Source organism: Passer domesticus, chromosome 2 (genome assembly GCF_036417665.1).
Source record: "Passer domesticus isolate bPasDom1 chromosome 2, bPasDom1.hap1, whole genome shotgun sequence".
Lineage (NCBI taxonomy): Eukaryota > Metazoa > Chordata > Aves > Passeriformes > Passeridae > Passer > Passer domesticus.
Window position 1 is genome coordinate 34,507,732 of NC_087475.1, and position 18,767 is coordinate 34,526,498.

Below are 18,767 nucleotides of genomic sequence, written 5' to 3' on the forward strand. Positions count from 1 at the left end.
GTTTTTAAGGAAAAAAACATTCCTCCCAGCCTTCCTTATTCTGACACCATTTTACTTTAGAAGATCTCAAAGTACAAGTGAATACATGACACTTGCAGTGTCTCCAGTGTACACATTTTACGTTTGATTTATGACATTACTATATAGGTGCACTTGACAGCTTTCAGATTGAAGCAGAGACAAGAGAGCTTTAAAGTGAGATGGGTTATCTGGGTAAATCTATCAAGGGTTCGTCCTGGGAGAACAAGGAGAGAGGCTTTGTAGAGCCCTGCTGTGTAGCAAGCCTCCATGCTGAGCACATCCCAAGCTCCCTGACAGTTGCACTCAGCCTTCACTGTAATAACGAATAAAAGGGAGCTCCCTGTAGATTACAGATCTTCCGTGTTTTGACATTGACCTTAATACATAATTTAACCACAAAGCCTGAGAAGTGTGGAACAAGATAAGAAAAGACCACAGAACTGGCAAATAAAGTGATGTTCAATCAGAAATCATATTTGTTCCTGATAGTGGAGATGTGGGCATTAAAAGGGGAGACAGAGAGGGATTGAGAGAGAGAGAGAGAGGGGGAAAGAGAGAGGGAAGAACAGTCTGGTTTATTTGAAGACTTATGGATCTCTTTTAAAGGACATATGGTTGTCAAATAAAAGTTTGTCCTGGATTTGCAGTAAGAAATAATAAAAAAAAGTCAATGGTTATTAAATTTTCATAGACACCAGGTTGCTGCTTTTCTCAACATACAGTAATGGCATTTTCCATGTTTGCCTCATGTCTGTGCTTTTGCTTTTAACTCAATGGACTGCAGAGGGGGCGATACACAGAATTACCATAAAGCTGTCCTTAGGCATGTATTTAGACTAATCAAGTTTAATATCTGCCTATTCTAGACCTTAGCCTGGGTTTCTACATTAAAAGAAACAATTGTTTGGATGCTAAGAGTTTGTAGGTTTTTCTTCTTATTTACAGAGAACACTCAATGCACAAATGAAATGCACAGTGGGATGGGCTGCTTGCATGGCAATGGCATATTTTTACTTTAGCAGAATAGGCTCATGCAAAGGAACAGGATTTTTAGTGTTAAAGGTGTAAATGTGGGTACTGTTAAAATTAAGCACAATTCTTATAGAAAAATTATCACGGATAAAATGATGCACAAAATAGAAAAATACTGTTCAAATATAATGGAGGAGGAAAAAATTGTTGGGAAAAATGTCTTTTCACCATTTGTGTTGCTTTTGTTTTTTTCATCCCTATTGGATAACATGTATGGCTAATTTGCTAATTGCAAATTTTTCCTTCTAATTCTTTTTAAATGGTTCATGACTTACCCGTTTTTCTAGTGCTATAACAGCTGGATGGCATAGGCTTTGAGAAAATTCCCACTCATCAGTTATATTTTAAATTGAAAATATTTACAATTAATGACATTTGAATATAGATTTGACTTTGATTCTGGTTACAAAATTTAAATTTGGTGCCTCTTTTTGAATGGGTTTCCAGACCCTTCCCTTGTCCCAAAATCCTTCCATTCCATCTTGGGAATACATGCAGGCACCTAAGTGGTTGTGTATGAGAATGGGATTCCCTTGTGTTTGAACATAGATATGTAATTGGGCTGGTTGAGATTAATACCTTTCCTTGAGTACAAATATTTGACTCATAATATAAAGTCAAACCATGAGAATAAATAATTAAACATTAAAGACAATATACTCTTTCATGTATTAAGATGGAATTATGTTTCTTTCATTTCCAAAAGCAAACAAATGAGCAAGCCACTCTAAGGGAATTAGAGTACATCAGTATTTTCATTTGGGATCATTGTTGCATGCACACTTTCAGTATGTTGAAGTAAATTTTGGATTTTTTTAAAATACATCTATATATATGTATATATGTATATTTAAAATAAGTTATCAGTATGATTCCTCAGAGCAGCCTGCAGATCAGAAATCCCTCATGTTCAGGATAAGGTTTCAACTCAACAGAATACAATGGTCCTAACATTATCTCCCTCTCACCACAGCACTCCACGCAACCCCTTTGAAGTACTCACTTTTGTATGAGCAGTACAACCTATTAAAAAGGGCTGAATACTGAGCGTTCAGCTGGCTGCTACATTTTTGAAGAACACAATGACAGTTAAAGTCCCAAAGCTACAGGGCAAATTATTCTCCAGGATTAGCTGGCCCAATTTAGTCCTAAGGATTCTGATCTAAATGAACTTCAGCGTCCTTTCACCAGGCTTGTTAAGTCTACAGTTAACCACCTTCACGACAATTTTTCCATTTGAAAGAAAAAGGAAAAAATAAAGGGGGAAAAAAACAGAACTTCAGCCCAAATATCTCAACTATTTCTAGTCCACCTATGCAACTTTCCATCTGGGTGCTAATAGCAAGAGTGAAGCAAAACTCTGTATTCATACGGTGAGAAGTAAGTGAACAACTCCCAAGAAATAGCTCATGGAGATGACAGTCACTGAGGTGTTTTCTTACCTAGGAGAGGAGACAAAACAATTTTGTTCTGTTCAAAATAGTTCTGCGTAAAGACTGGCAGGTTCAGAAAAAAAGGGAAAGACAAACTCCTTGAGGTTTGCTGAGATTAGCTGCAGTATATTAAATACTTGATCGTTCATTTGGATCCAAACGTGCTAGCTTGTCTTTCAAATCTTCTGTTACACAAATTCATCATTTTTTCATGGCCATTTTTGTTTGATTTATAAAATAATGCCACAGATTTCCTGGAAAACACATTGCTAAAAGTAGGAAGTTACAGGTGATGCCTGTATGTATGTGATGCATTGCCATAACAGCTACAACTCCAAATTTAATAGTTTGCCTTACTAGGACACCAATCTGAAGGTCTGCTTGTGCAATGCATCACAAACCAGGGTGTTGAGAGTCCAAGAAGGAGAACAAATGGGAAGAGGAAGAGGGAAGGGAAACAGAGTGCTTTGGATTTGGCAAAAAATCCAGGGAAGTGTAATCTGGTGTGACATTTCCCTGTCCTCATTAGGAGTAACTTTCACAAACTGATGGAGGGCTGGCAGATCTGGAAATCTGTGATTGCCTGTAGAGACAAAAGGACTGGAAATGCAGTGATTACTCACAGGGTGCTTTATGAGGTTGTTTATGACTTGTGGATGGGAGATGTTGCTTTCATCAAGAGAGACACAATTGTGGTAGCTTAGCAATTTTATCAGCATGCCACCAAGAGGATCCGTTTCAAGGTCTAGAAAAACAAAAACAAAAGAAGAGCCAACTGGCGCTAAGCTTTCCTTGAGCAGAAAAATAGGAATTTATTTTTCTCCCTGCTAAAGAACCAATGCCTGGAGTAGATAAAAATCTCCAATATTTGAAAAGGATGGTGAATGCTCAGAAGGTAAGGAGAAAGCTCAAGCAGATGTGTAGAGGGTATATGTATACTCTAAAGTCAAATAAACCTTATTTTTCCCAAGAGCAAAGTGAATTAAATGGACATTTGATATTCAAAGTTCCATCAGGGGGTAAAAATCCTCTAGAAGAGATATTATTGATAATATAGATGGAACAAGAGATTAACTTAGCTCAGACTCAGAACTAGCCAGCCCTTGTGAATTTAGGGCAATGAAAAGTGCCCTTGTTCAAAGCTACACACTTTGAGGTGAATCAGTTGAAAGTTCTCTGACTAAATGCTTGAGCCTTTGTCTGTGAACACCAGTCAAAAAGGTCTGTAGGAGAAATGCAGGTACTTTTTCTGTAAAAAAAAAGAAAGACAAAAGTAGCTTTTTCAGCCAATGCAGATGAATATAAACCAGTCCAGTATATGTGCCAATATCAAGAAAGGAAAACAAGCCATGTGTTTGCAAAATCACTCAGACTAGAGCAGGTAATGAAATGAATAAATAGTGTGCAGAGGTGAGCTGTGCATTTGCTCAACAAAGAAAGATGCTGCAAAGTCAAAAGAATGCCTAATAAAACAAAGCACAAATGGCCTCCATGTGATGCACAAATTAGGCCCAGGAGCACAAATGAAAGAAGTGAGAAAAACTGAAACATACTTGTTCAAAAGAAAGTATGGAGTTGGAGAAGTCAAAGGTGAGACTGAAATCTGAAAGCAAGGGACAAATTCCAGGCCTGGCCGAGTGTGAAGTGTCACTGATGTTCAAAGGCACGAAGAGTAAAACAAGACGTTGTGGTAATGCATTCAGGAGAGCAAGTGGTCCATGGGCATAAGTTTGGTCTCGCCACTGCAATGTGTGCCAAAGCCCAGCAGATTCATAGCCCCGGGAACAACCTGAACCAGACATGAATGTGCCAATGCGTGAAGTGAAGTGTGCTTGCAGAAAAAAGGGGTCACCTGGTGACATTCCAGGTACAGTTAATGGAAGATGCAGAAAGTCTTACATGTGGCACTAATAAAAGTGCAGCAAAACATGACAACAGATGGCTTCATTCACAGGATCAGTCAGAGCAATAAAACAGGCTTGTTCTTTGTAGCTGTGGAGAAAAATAGCAAAAAGGATTGGTCTTAGATTTTTGCAGTGACCACAAGATGCTGAACAAGATCATTTAAAAAGGGAAACATTTCCATTTGCTCTCAAGGAACAAAATGTTTGCTGAGATGGCAGAAGCCAAGTTCTTTGGAATATTAGATGCAGAGGGAGGGTTTTGGCAGGATCCCCTGGACACTGAACACTTCAAAATTTGCTTTCAAATCACCATTTTGCAGATGCTGCTTCCTGGGATTGCCTTTTGGAATTCATTTAGCATACTGCAGAAAAACACCCCGAACACTAGGAGGTGTCTCTGGGGTGAAAATACATGTGAATGACACAAGAGAATTGGGCAGCACCGCTTTTGAACATCAGGAATGATTGTGGAGAATACTAAAAATTGCAAGAAGAAGCATCCTCAAATTGAACAACTCCAAATTTCCAATCTCTAGCTAATAAGAGAAGTAGACCACAAAATGACTGGTGCCTGATTCAGCTACAGCAGAGGCCTTGAGGGCTATGGCAATGACACAGGACAGGTGTATGAATGTATATTTTAAATAGAACATTCAACAGCCATAAAAGGTTTTGTGATTTTTGTCTAGAATCAAAAGACAAGACATTAAGTATAGATAACTTTTTAAAAAACACAAGAAAGGACTCACTGAAACCAGCAAGCTTATTGTAGTTGCTTTCATTACCAAGCAAGCTTATTGCAATTTTTTCCAAAAGCTGAAAGAAGGCTGTGAATATGGAGGTCCTGCTAAGACAGTAAATTGTAATTGTAAGCAACCAGGTGACCTAGAATGAGCTATAATACAGTGTATGACTATTATAAATGTATGAAGCTCTGTATTTACTCTGGATGTGCGATGAGTTAATGCAAGCAGTCATATGAACTACAAGCAGAGAATGATAAAAACCAAAACATTTCCCATGCTCACCTTGGATCATCTGGAGATTAGACACAAGAAGTACAAGAATGGCAGTCGTCACAGTAGGGCAAAGTAAAATGTAGGGAAGATGTTCATCAAGGACTCCTTGGGATGACTAGTCAAAAAACATACCAGTGAAGTTGCACTTTATTCACAGATGAGGCAGATAGCAGAAATAGTGAACATAAGTGGGGACTGGTTTAACTGCATCAAGTAGACCTCTGTAAGTTAGCCTGTAATGCCTATATTGTTGATATGTTCCAGGGTCCAAAATCAGAAGTGAAACATGATTTATGTGAATAAGCATAGCATCTCTCAAGGCATATCACTAATTGAAAAGACCACAGGTTTAGCTGTGATCAAGTGTGCTACAACTGATGCATAACTGTTAAGAAAGCGAATGGTTATTATTGTACTTCACAAATTCTGAACTCCCAAATGTTTCTACAGCGTATGCATTTTAACATAAGACATCAAAGGCTTCATTCTTCTTATTCCATTTAAGATGCACAGACATACCTGAAACATCCACAAGGAATGATGCAGGACTTAAAGGAGACCTGTACATTACTACAGTGTAAGCTGGAGGCCATGGACATATTAGGGCATTTCAAATCCCAGAGACCCATATATACCCATAAAGACTCCAATAATTCTTTAACCATAGATATCAGAGGCACACCAGAGCACACTCTCTGCATAAGGAAGAATTTGCTCAGAAAACAGTTGGCACAAGAGGGAAGAAAAAAAAAAAAAAGGAAATTCAGCTATACAAGTCTACATAGGTACGTGAGACACAGAAACAAGACTAAATCAAAGAACAACGTATAACTGTGATTTTTGGCAAACAGCCTAGAGAAGTCAAAATGGACAAAGAACTGTAACAGTCACCAGGTGTTTGCCACAGCCCAGAAATACAGACCTAGGCAAGATTACTGCTGTCAGAAAAAAGGAGTGAAGATACATCACCTGGTTTACATTCTGGGACTTGAGCCAGTGAATGGACTTCTCAGACAAATGTATCATCTCAGTACTGTGCCTATAGGAGAATTTATTTAAATTTTAGGATTTGGCTGATATCCCTGTTCTTTTAAATTACATGTACAAGGTCACTGTAAGAAAGAGCTGGGTAATTCCCCTGGTTAGCCATCCCAGCACAAGCCTGGTACAGTACTTGTGGGTTGTAGGGACCTGGTATTTAATGTGGTTTTGGCTATTGGCAGGGTGAAGGTCAGCATGACCTCGGTCTTCATGACATAATGAACAGGCACCAAAAAGCTTCAAGAACAAGATGTCTCTTTGATCACCAGCACTTACCCGTCAAAGCTGGGCTCAAAGACACTTTTGTACTTCCATCAGCCCTGAAATTGAGATTAATTTAGCAAATAGTTGGATTAATTTGAAGACCTGTTTCCCACTGTCATTTCTTTGAGTTTTCCTTTCACTCATGCTATGGCCAGTTCACATGTAAAACTGTCTCCTGCTGCCACTGGCAGGCTCTTCATTCCACAGGCTTCTTCCTCACATTCTCTATTTAGGGCAGTCTCTGGCCATCCAAAACAGGTTTTGGTAGACCTGAAAGGTTGCAGCTGAGCTGTGTTGAGCACTGTGATGCCACCTAAAATAGAAGATGCACATGTGAAGTCCCAGGGAAAGAGACCCTTCTTGTTCAGGAGGGCAGAGATTGTTGTGACATGGGAATTTTTCCTGTGGGGCAGGGTATTAAAAATGCCCATGGACCTTTGCTGATAACAATGAATCTGTGCTAGCAGAGAGTTGTCATTTCAAAGTTGTTTTTGAATTACAGATATAAAGAAAAAGCAACGAATCCCACAAAATTTCTATATTTGTTTTTTCTTCTCTTTTAACTTGCACACAGCTGAACTAAATTATTTTATGTCCAGTAAAAGTCCTCTCCCATAAATGTGCAGGCTGTTTCCTTCCATATGAATTTTTTCCGTATGCTTTGTGAACTTTTGAAAATGCAGGGACAATAATTGCATTGTTGATAAAAATATAGCATAAGTTGTGGAGACTGCTACACTAATGAAGAAAGAAAGAAAGATTTTTTTTTTTTAGAATCAGAAAGCCTGGGGCAAATGAAAATTTTCTTGGAAACTTCAGTGGTTGTTTTGCTTGAGTGCAGATTATGGACTCATGAGCTCTGTGAGTGGACAGGCATGCCCATATAATTTTTACGACATGTGCGTGTTATTTAATAGGATGATTGCACACAAAATTCCCAGGCTGAAAAATCATTGTCCTGAATGGAACTGAAGTCTCAGCTTAGATCAAAATCCATCCTTTGCTGCTTTGAAAAATGATCAAAAGCTTTGGTGGAAGTTTCCTTGTTTCTGTTGCCTACATGTACAAGGTGAAAAGGATATTAACAGGAGTCTCTAAGCATTTCACCTGCTGTCTAGAATTTGGGGTCCAGGAAAAAACACATTGTGCCCTGTGTCTACAGTCTCTTCAGATGAAACTTAGGTAAGATGGGTGACTTTCTTTGTGTAGGAGAAGAGGAACACACGGATACAGAAAACTGGTAAGAGGCATGGCAGTCTTCCTAATGTCCCTCAATATATTTTTCGTAAGTAACAAATTCCCTTCTACTAAAAAAAAATAGTTGAACCAATTTAATAACATGTTCAATTGAAAAAAATTGTTAAGAGGAGGAAACCTTTTGGGTCCCAATTACTGTTAATTTGTAATCCGGTGAGGTCAAGTACCTGATTAAATATTTATATAGGAGAAAGGTCGTAGTCTTTTGTGATCTTCTATGCCCTGTGTTAATTTTCCGTCAGATGCAATGAGTTCCTTTTGGAGAACACTTTATCAAGGAAAGTAAGCCTTGCTCTTGGCCTCTGAAAAGGTAACTGTTGGGTTTTGATGTCAAGCAGCTGAAATCAATCTCTTGCAGTTAGGTACATTTTCAGCTCAAGTTTTTCCAAAGCAATTTAGTGATTTTAGGTTTCTCAGCATTTGAATGCTCATCTCAATGCCTTTGAAAGGCACTAGACTTTAAGGAAATGAAGAGTATCTGACCTCTGTAAATTGGGACACTTTAAAGAGGTCTGTGCTGGACATGTGTGTGTCATATGGAAACCTTTCAAAATCACTTAGTCACTTTTGGAAACCTTGCACTCAAAGGACACAAAACCTTACTGGTTTTTTTGTCTATTGTAATTTGTTTTGTGGCTTAAGCCCCACAAAAGAGGCATGCTGTATCAAGCCCAGGGGTGTCTGATGAGAAAACAAATATCTGGGTGGAATTCAGGCAAAACCAAATGGAACCAGCAGAGATTTGCCAAGATTTGCAGTTTCCCCCCTGTATCTATGGAGGGGCAAACCACCCTGTCTGCTCGTGCAGCTGAAGAGATGGGACAAATGGAGATCAGCCAAAGTTTCTCTCTAAAAAACCTCCCTTCCTATGGCACTGCATGGAGCAGTGCAGTCATTGCAGTCAGAATGTGGGACCTTGGACATCCTCTCAGGACAAACCCAGCATCTGCTAGGGAGTGGTCAAGTGTCCCAGGTGCTCTGTGGGTGCACTCTAATGTGGGACATGTTTTGTGGTACAAAAGAGGTTTTCTGTAGAAAAATATATTCTCATATTAAAATTAGTATATTTTTTCACACTTTTTTTTTAATTTGGTGTGTGTTTATTCCTGTGTAGCTGGATGTATTTTAACTCTTTTCTTTTGCAGCACTTTAACTATCTGTTTTTCTCTCCGTATGCTGTACACAACAGCACATTAGAAATGTACAATCAATCTAAAGGATCTACACCAGGCAAATATATTAGCTAACTTGGAAGGCACAGAAAGCATTCAGGGTGCAGAAGGTTGTCAAAAATTTTAGTTTCTAGAGGTAGTTGATTTGCCATAACCAGTTATATCACGTATCATGCACAAAATGTGAATATAAGACAGTTCTGGGGTTTTGTATTTATGATGCACCTTTTTAGCTTTGGAAGATCTGTATGGAGTAATTAATGAGTGCCACTGGACCTGCTGTAATGCCATGCAGCATTCTGAATTAATATTATTGGAATGACCCAGTTGAGTAGAGCCTGGACTGGTAACTATGCTTTATTGTAGTGTTATTTTTTCCCTTTGTAACCCATGATTGCTTATTGATTGAATTGAATGTCTTTGGCCAGTGAACACTAAGTAGGACTGGGAGAGAGATATGATGTCCACCTATTTGCAGTAATTTTTTCGTTCATTGTTGATGAGATTGAAAGTGATACAGACAAAGCAAGTAACTGTATCCTTAGGAGGGTAGTATTCTTAGTAGACTGCCCTTTCATGAAGAGTAATTGTAGAATCAACAGAATATTTGGCTGTCGTAATTTTGGCTATACTTCTGCCTCGTTTGTCAGGTTTGAAATGTGGGCTCTTGGGAATAGTAGTTATTGGTATTCCCCACTTATATAATATGGAGTGGAATGGAATGGTGACCTTGTTTGCCTGCTCGTGGGCTGAATTTTCTAATCTGATATTATATAATAATATACTCAGTGGGCAGAATCAGGGACTTAAGAGTGAGGTGATTTTAAATATGAATATTTTGATGTAGAAAGCAAATCTTTGTTGAAGAAATTGTATCTGTTTTTTCCCCAGAACATGTAGATTTGAAGGCCAGGAAATGATCATGTCATCTAGGCTTTGTATTATCACAGACCCATATATATCAAAAATTACAGATATAAAATCCAAATAACTTGTGCTTCAGTGAAAGAATATCTTCACAATTGTGGCCAGTCTTATAAGGAAGAAGTCCAAAAATATGAAAGAATACTCAAGTAGAACAGAGTTCCAAAACTTAATCACCCTTCTGCAGCATAAATCCCAGATACATTTATTCTGATCTAAAGCTTAAATTTCCCACCCTTTTTGTTCTTGCTATGCTTCTCTCTTCTAGAATTTCTCACAGTTTTTGCTACCTAAGAAGATATTTACTTACTGAAATCATATTACTTCTCAGTCTTGCTTCAAAAGAGTAAATATACTGAGCTCCTAGAGTGTCTCATTGTAAAGCATTTTCTTTAGCTCTTGGGATTCTTTCTCCACATTTTCCATTTTTGCCATTTCCTTCTTAGAGAATGGACACCACATGTGTTCACCATTGTCATAAATCCTCTCTTGTTCCTGCGTTCCCTGTTTAAGCATCTGAGGGCTGTTCTTTTTGTTTGCCACTGTAAGACACTTTGAGTTCCTGTTGAGCTGTACTCACAGTGGAGTTTGTTGGTTTTATCTGCAGACATTTGTGTGTTATATTCTGTAGTTGCATGCTAAATTATGACCACAAGACTTCAGGGTAAGTGCCTGCTAGAGTATTCTATGTAACGTAAGAGGTACGATAGCTTTCACTACACTCCCAGCAGAAAGAGCTTGAACACTGGATATACAATGACATTTTTCCAAAATCTATCAAATCTGGGTATTAACACAGTGACAGACTTCTGCAGAGTGACACTAGCCAAATAATTTGACTCACCATGTTGTATTAGATTTTTGTGCATGTCAACAGTGTGTGTTGTGATGTGCCAAAACACTAAGAGAAACAGAGCTCTTCCAAAAATGACAATTTAAGCCCATTTTAATTCTGTTACTTCACTAAGCTTAAGGGTTGGCAGCTGAGAATCCAGTTTACCCCTTCAATAAGACAGTTGCTTTCAGCCAAGGAATTTGCAGTATGGCTTAATAGGGTAAATTATTTACGTAATAATGAACTTGGTGACTTTTGAAGCCAAACTGCAGACTCCTTAGAATAGAGTGCATTTTCTAAACTAGAACATTACAGAGCACATTCCTATTCTTAAGTGCAAAAAATATCAGCCTGGATTCAGAATTATGGGCTGGTAAACTGCATTTTTCTTCTTGTAATCTAGCCCAAGTAAGGATTTCTTAATGTCATATTAATATTCCTCCCTGGTAATTCGTTTTAACTGGTGCAGTTTGGAGGACAGAAATAAAGTGCTTGCCCACTGTCTCATAACATCTGTGTTACTAGAATGGGATTAGGAGATCCAGGGAGTCCTCAATCCAACAGAACCCTAAACTTGAAGAAAGCTTAGACTGTAAACAGCTAGGGGCAGGGCTGTTTTGCTGGTGTCCATACAGTGCCATTCTTGCCCATGACAAAAAGCTCCCAGGTGCTCAAGTAATAAAACTGAAAAATATGCAAATAGTCTCCTTGAAGATCCAGTGCTTTGACGGATCAGGGCCACGACTCAGCAGATGAATGATGTTGGCTCACAGCAGCTGAACAAGCCCTATTGTTTTAGGAAGCTGTCATCTTGTGCTCCAAATTCTAATCCTTCATTAAAAATAGCCTCTAGCATATAATTGCAAAAATAGCCTTCCCCACTTGGACTGACAGCAAATTGATGCCATGTTGCCTCTAGCTTCTGTAATAACTGGAGACAGCAGCTCAGAATGCCCTATATTCAGTCCTTTCACTTCAATATCTTGTTGACTCTGAAGCCTAATGATGATTGTCTCAGAGTTCATGCTATTATTTAACTGATGATCAAATATGCAAGAAACAAGAAGAAAAGCGATCAACAGGGGTTTGTGTCTTTAAAGCATCCAAAACCTAGAGTATGTGATAGTTGTTTACCATGTCATCCTTTACCTCATGTTATATCTCCATGATAAATTCTGTATTTAATAAAAAAATATATTTTCAACAATGGAGGACATTGGAACTTGTTCTTAAACAATCCCACTGTTTTGGTTCCACTTTTTAAATGTTCATAAGAATGTAACTCTGGGTAGTTTTTAGTTTATTATGTTTACAATAAAAAGAGATGCGTGTTTATTCAGAGTGTCTTGAGTTTGTTTTTGAGTACATCTTCTGACTGAAAGTGTGTACAGAATGCTCATATGAGCTGCTGCTTTTTTTCCCCATTCAGTTTTTAGATTAAAGACTCATGGAATGAAGCGAGTAAGAGAAATTAATTAAAGAAAAAGTATCCAAGACCAACTGTACTGCAGCCACTTGAGAACACTTGTTTTTTTTTTCAACATCTGGTCAAAAACCATCTGTGTCTTTGGTCTAATAGCAGGTGTAGCATTTAGGAACAAGGGTTTTAGAGATGCAGATGGACCATATGTGGAAAGGGTTCAAGGAAAACCCTTGAGAATCCAGCAGTTAAAATAATATCTTCCAAGGTAGCCCAGGGAATTAAAGGATGATCTTTTCCTGAGACTCACTCTAGAATTTGTTGATTATGTGTTAATAAAGGGGACATTTTGAAATCCGGATAACACCTAATATTGTCTAAAGAAAATATTTTGATTTGAAATGCTGCAAATAAAGCCAGTTACTATCCTATACAAATCTATCAAAAATCTTTTAGACAGTGCACCAGTCCTTGTGAAAATGCACTTTTATTCATAAAGGATATATGTGAGACTGTGAAATATTGTCATACAGTATGACAACAGATGGTACCTTCTGTGTTACAGATAGCAGAAAATGGGGCCTAAAAAGACAACTGAATTAATGCTAGACTTCTGTGACAATATCTTAATGAATCACCTTAAGGGATTTATGAGAGGACGCAACCAAGTATGAAACTCCTGTTTTTTTCTCTCTCCTGTGGAATCCTCCAGGTGTTTGTTAATTTGCTAATGACTTTCCAGAATGCAGTCTTCTGTGACACAGATGGTATCAGGGGTTGCATAAATCCTGTAATGGCATGGAATGACACATCCTGTGATAACTTCTGTGGACTAGAAAACCCCATTTAATTTCAAATGTAGGAAGAGTAAGAAAGTTTTGTGGTTTTGCTTGGTTTTTGTTTGTTCACTTGTTTTTTTTTTTCCAAGATAAATGCTTTTTGCTGAATACTTCTTGCCACTCAAAAAGCCTAGTTACTTGAGGCAAACAAAACATAATATGGGGATTAAATACATTTTTCCATAATCTCTGTAGGGCTCTGTAGTAATAGAATTTTTTCATGATGCTATGAAGACTATTTCAGAATTTCCAAAATGTTTAGCATTTGCTGTAGTGGAAGTACTAGGAAAATTACCTATGTATGCAAAGGAGATTAAAATAGCTATTACCAAAGAATTTGTTTTACATGGTTTATAGTTTATTTTCCCAAAACACTTTTGTAAAATACTGATATTTTTCTTTTCAGGTGAATTTTGAGCTGCCCTATTTATAACAATGTGTTATTATTTTAGTTGTGAATATCTGTTCACCAGGGTGATAATAAACATACACTCTGCTTTCCTGCCTCTACAGAGCTGGAGGTGGGTTTTCACCTTGTCCTAGTTAGACCAGTCATTGATACAACATAGAGGCAATCATTAAATACAGCTGTATACTGAGACCCTATGGTTTTAACTGTACCAGGTTTTCTTGGTCAAGTAAAGAAATACCAGAGGAGCTTGCCTATATGCATAATGACACTTTCAGGAATCAGCTGCTCCCCTAAACGTATCTGACAAACTAAGTATTAATTACCTAATTTGATGTAGCTTGGCTGATCTGTTTATCAGACAGAAATTTTGTATATCACATGTGTCTTTTATTATTGCTGCATGTCATACTGAGGTGGGATTTGCCTCAATTTTGAAGGCTTGTTTCAAAAGAACATAGCTAAAGTTTGCAAGAGAATTATTTTTTGTAATATTTTCCCACAAGGCTGGCTTGTCAGCCTTATCAAGGCGCTTTATGCTCTCTCTTATAATGTAATATTTAATACCTTTGTTTTTTGCATTTGGTTTCCTTGGTACCATTAGAGTAGGACATGAAAAAAAAGGCAGATACAAAAGTGTAAGTGTTGCTTTGGCAATTAATCTGACGAACTGTGCACAACCAGCTGGATGACTAAAGAGTAGGGTCCTGATTCTGCAGGCACCAGCCAGAGCACTTCTACTTCATATGGGCAATCCTACCCATGTGTTTTCACGTAGGAGAAAACATTGTCCACTCTGCTGCATGGGGAAACACAACGTAACAGACACGAGGTTTACTGTGCCAATTTCTCCCCTTGATTTAACACTGTAAAGCATTTGAAGGGGTAGGGGCTCAAATGCCAGATGTGCATGCTTGAGTCAGCCAAACAATTGCAAATGGAGGGGGTCTGCTGTGTGGGCTTATTGTAGCGTTTAGAAGCCTGCTCAAGTACTTCAGAAATAATGTTTCATTTCTGTGCCTGCTTGGAGATGCTGAATTCTGTCTGTATCGAGTTTTTGGATTGCTAAATGTAGTTCAGACTGCATGGGGAGCTTCTCAGAACTGGTGTTACCAGAAGCTAAGAGAGCATATTCACATTCCCAAAATGTAAGGACTTCAAATGTTGTTAGGTGTAGGGCGTTTACGTCCTGGTTATTTTCGACTTTACTGAGAGGTTCTCATCCTGAATTTGTAGATGGTGAATTTAGATTTCTACCTCTAGTAACACTAAAATGCAGGCCTTTCCTCTTCCTGCTCATTCCCATTGGCAGTTCACTGGAGCTTCACTGGGTCTCAGCTGCATCCTCCATAAATTGGGAAATTGGGAAATTCACTTGGATCTTTGTCAACTCCTTTATTTTTCTTCCTTCTGAAACTTTTGAATCTAGCACAGTAGTACTGTCTGAAAAGGCACTACAGTCCTATTTCTATGTCCTACTTTATATATTTACTCTCAGTCTTTGTCCTCTATTTCTTCAGTTTCCCATTTGGAAGTATAGGGGACTCCTCTTTCATTTTTCTAACTTCATTTTCATTACTTGGTTTCTACCCACTACAATGGTCATCTCTACTAGAAGCAACATCCTTTAAGTTAAAAAAAAGAAGAGACAGGCTTTTAAAATAAATCAGTCCTTGCTAAGAGAAAGTGGGAGATGACAGCCATTTTCAGACACTGTCCTTGAAGGGAAGCCAGGCACTCTGTGTTGATTTCAAAGCCCTTTGTTGCCAGAAGAACATTATTTTACATTTGCAAATGTCAGCCCTTTCAGTGGCATTCTGCATCAAATATGAACAGTATTTTGAAATGCCCTTCATTTTTGCTAAATTAGCATAGATTTGTTAATATGAAGGAGAACGCCCATCCAGTGCACAATCTTTCCATGAGTTTAATTGCTCCTGCCTTTTCCGAGTCCAGTTGATAGGTCCAACAGAATTAATATCATCCAGAAAAATCGGGTGTAAGATGCACCTAGATTTAGGTTTACTTTCTCTGGCTGTTCTGTCATTCTCAACCCCAAGAAGCAACTGGCCCATTACTGAATTTGTTATGAATGCAAGACATGATACTTTAGCACATATTGGGTCGTATGACAAACTCAAAAGGCAGAAAATAAGCAGTGACAGACCCAAAAACAAATAGAAAACTAGCATTTTATTTTATGCTCTTGTGAAAGAAAATAGTGATAAGTATCTGCCCAAAATACATAAGAACTGCTTGTGTTTTTCTTCTCTTACAGAAATATTCTTGGATTTCTTTTTAGTTGTTTAAACAGAGCTAGTGAGACCATGTATGCAAAGAAATTTTTTTCACCCAGTAAACTTTGCCATTTAAGTCCCACAGATTGCATGCCCTCATTAGCCACATTTTCAGAGGTGCTAGGCACCTGAAAACTCCAGTGTTCAGAGTACAAATTATTAATCACCCCTGAAAATTGAGTTGCAAGGGGTAGAAATTTTTTTTCTTACCGCGACTTGTTTCACTAAGCAGTGTTTCTGGCCACATATGCTCTGCACAGGGAAACTTTTGTAGTGTTTGCAATATTGTTTCAGAAATGGTTTTATGATTTGTGGCTTCCAGAAAAACATATTCCAATAAAACAGCTTTGACACTTGCTTCACCTGGTTACTCAAAATATTAACATCTCTGTTGAGTGAAGGTATGGCAAGTGCATTGAGGACATAGTAATCTTGGGCACTTCCTCTTTCATCACAGACAACTGACACAGAAATTGTTCCAGCTAATTTCTTTTTTCCCCCGGCAACATGGTAATCAAAGACTTTAGGGAGATACTCAGTACGCAACCATTGAGATGTTGGCATGACCCCAGGAGATTTTAGGTTTGCTTCAAGGTAGCAGTACAGACTTGGGTTATCGAGATCACTGAGTGCCACATGAACACATGTAAATGCTCCCAACATATATTAAAAAAAAAAAAAAAGACAAAAAAAAAAGAGAGAGAGAGAGAAATATTCATTGAACTGTTTGGGTTCTAAACAGTTATTTATTTTTCTGTTGGGCACATGAGAACAAAATCAGGCCCTCCTCTTGTGATTCACCCCATGGCTCTGAGACAGCTGATGGTGGGCTGCCTTTCCTCCAGGACACCAGAGCTGGCACACCCTGTGGGTAAAGCACTGCCACCAGAAACTTTAAATGACAGTTCTGTAGGGAAAACACAGAAAGCTCTTGGAAATGTTTCTAAATCTTGTGCCTATTTTTCTCTGCCTTAACTCAGCATGTAAAGTGGCTCTGGTTTCAAGATTTCTCAGGCACCTGCCTGTCCTGAGGTCACCCAAACCTTTTGGAAGTAGAGAAACAGAAAAATCCAGAGCTCCTCCTGTTTTCCTCTCTTTCCACCTGACAGAAGAGTACTTTGGGCATGTTACATACCCCACTCTTTAAAGAGTTGGGGTGTTTCTCTTCCCTAAAGTCAGGGGCTCTTTCTTGTACCTCTCACACCCACTCTGGATGTGGGCAGTCCCTCAGGTTGTGACATGGAGACAACTTTGCACAGGGAAGAGCTTGGGGAAGGACCAACATAGTTTATCTTTAAGAGTTTCAGTCCCTTGTGTGGTAACTGGGGATTTTCCTCACTGCTCCCCTGGCCTGGGAAGAGGTGATGTAACCCAAGGGTAGTCTGGGTTCTGCCTGGACAGAGGTGTCCAGGGAGGTGTGGGGAGAGCTGAGTCCATGGAGCAGTGTTTTGGTGGCTTCTGGCATCTTCCTGATGGTGTCAGCTGTCTGGGTTGGTAAAATACATTAAAAAGGAGTTTATAAGGGGGAAAATGCTGGGCACAATGTTGCTATGGGGCAGCACTGGAAAGTGCACAGGAGTCCTGATGATTTTGGAAGGCATCATCTCATGGAGCAGTGCCTGTCCATCCCCCTCTGGGACCCGTGGTGGCACCAGGGCAGGCAGTGACTAGTGACCAAAGGGGGAGTGGTGGTGAAAGTGGAAGTATAGGACATGAATGGGGCAGGACACCAGAGCCCTCACGAGCTCCTTGGCTGTCCAGATAAGTCTTTCTCTGGTTAGGACCACAGGGATAATGCAAGTGTTAGGTGGGTGAACACTTACAGATTTTCTTTAGGATTTAAGGGTTAGTTAAATATGCCCCTCTAACAATAAAAAAAAAAAGGAAAAGTTTTCTCACTTTTTTGATACAGTACTTCTGTTATCATGATATTAATAATTTCGAGGACACTGTGGAAGACTGTACTAAGCTGTTGCCGTGTCAATTACACAGAGCTATATTTTTGTGCTCATTATTATTCTTGGATGTCTCTAATTTACATCTAAATGTACTGACTAATTTTGATTCAATCATGTCAAAAATGATAGGTCATATGTGGGAGGAGATGACAGCCCTACCATCAGGAATTGCCAGAATGTGAATTCCTCGGGGCAATGATTTAATGCCCAAGTCAAGCAGTGCTGTCAGAATTGGAGGCCAAATTATGACACATTATGCTGTACTATGGACTTGCACATACAATGCATATGAAAAAAGTGACTGAGATTGGAGTTATTAAACTATGCTTTAACCGTTGCTACATTTTCCTTCTCACTCTCACTCTTTCCCTCCTGCTGTCTTTTTTTTCCCAGGCTGACTGCATTTGTTCAGAGGTACTAATAATGGTACAGAAATATCTTCTGTAACAACCAACATCCCAAACCATCCTGAACAGCAGCCTGTGATTAAAGTGGGTGATAAAATAATGGCACTTGATGTACATTTCTGCTTAGCCGTTCTTTAAATCATTTACAGTCTTTTAGCAAGCTACATGTCAGCCAGATGTTCTGTGAAGGGGCAGGGCCCATTTGTTCTATTGTGCCTTTTTCCCAGGATATGATTTTTTTGAAGAATGCAGTGTCTGGATAAACCTGCTGAATAACCTTCAGCACCTCCTGAACAATCCATGGAAACTGATTTGCATGTTGGATAACTCATCCTAATTATTGCATCCTATTTGCCCTTTTTTTCGCTTAAGGGGATTTAGCTGTCAGAAGTGAAGTGGTTTTTTGTTTGTGGTTTTTTTTTTTCTTTTTCTTTTTTTTAAGGAAATATGTACTTTTCTATCTCACCTTTTAATACTGAGGGAGACAGTGCAAAGCTGTTTACCATGAACACTGTATGGGCAGTTCATTGCATAT